We start from the raw sequence: 1,407 nt of genomic DNA on the forward strand, positions 1-1,407 counted from the left end.
AATAGAGAGGGAGAGAACAAGTCAGAAATGGTTGGGGAAGGGGAGGGAATGCATTTTAAATGTAAAAAAAAATAAAGAAAAACAGAGTTTTGCTAATGCAAGGGCATATTGGATCACACGTTGCAACTTCTGCACTTAAATTTTACCTAAATTTTGTTTCAGTGCCTATTTAACCAATGCAGACTGAGTCCACAGACTGTTGCCTCTTATGCCCATAGACTGACTGGTTCCTGATCCGTTCCTCACCCTCCAGCTTCATCCATCCTCACCCTCCAGCTTCCCTTCAGGGCCCCTGCTTCCTTTCTCCTTTGCTCTCCTGTAAACCTTCTCCTCATATTCTGCCTCTTCATTCCACTGTGACCACTTTCTTCTTTTCTCCTTCACACACTACAAGGGACAACATGGTGGGGGGTCACTCCGCTCCCCATTATTATGAGTGTCAGAGGCTGCCAATGCAAAGCCAGGCATCCTCCTCCATTTAGAAGGAGAGGTAGGAAGCTAGGGTTGTAACAGCTGCTCCATCAAACACACTCATGTGGAAAGGAAAGAGAGGAAATATAAAATGGAGGGAGAAGCCTGTGGATATCTGGGGTGAGCGGGGGAGACATCAAGGAGTTCAGGCCCAAACTGCATTTGTAGGGCTTTAGGTCTCTAAGAGCAGTTATTCCCACCCAGAACACCACCGCACCCTGGGGTGCCTGGAGAGCCTTGCAGAGGTGCCAGGCACCAAGGGGCACACACCCTAAATCAAGGTCTCAAAGAGCAATGCGCAGCGCTAGGAAAGGAAGAGTGGCCGGGGGCTTTCTGGGGAAGGGAACAATCCCTTAGTATTTTTTGCACAGTCTTACGTGGCAGGCGAAACACCATGTCTCAGGGTCCAAGAAGGCAGTTTTCCATAAGCCCTCCTGGGGATAACTGTTCTTCTGCTGTGGTTTAGTACTTGCTGAGGTGCTGGGCCTCAATGCCCATTTTTATGGCAACTGGAGGCTCCTCCCTAACCTGCTCCTGTGGCCCTATGGCTGAGGGCAGGCAAAACTTGGGGGCACCTGAATCTCAAGTCTCTGGGCTTGGGCCTGCAAGTGGGATAGCCACCAAAAGACACTGGAAATATCTGAAGCCTGTAGTGGGGGTGGAGGATGTTTGCCGGTACTAGGCTCACTTATGGTTCTGGACTGACTCACGGATTTGGACTTGATTTGTCTTGAAACAGGAAAAAATTCTTTAAAAAAAATGTTTTTGTACAGTCAAAAGCCGAGGGCAAGGGACAAGCCGGCGCTTCCCGAAGTGCGGGGCAGGGGGCCACACACACACCACTGCTCCACAGCAGACCCAGCCGTCCCTCCTCCAGCACCACCTCCACTCCCCGCCTGGGTACTGCACCCGCCACGGGCTTCCCTTAGGCCTGGC

The sequence above is a fragment of the Gavialis gangeticus genome, unplaced genomic scaffold, assembly GCF_001723915.1.
Source record: "Gavialis gangeticus isolate Ggan-Ray unplaced genomic scaffold, GavGan_comp1, whole genome shotgun sequence".
NCBI lineage: Eukaryota > Metazoa > Chordata > Crocodylia > Gavialidae > Gavialis > Gavialis gangeticus.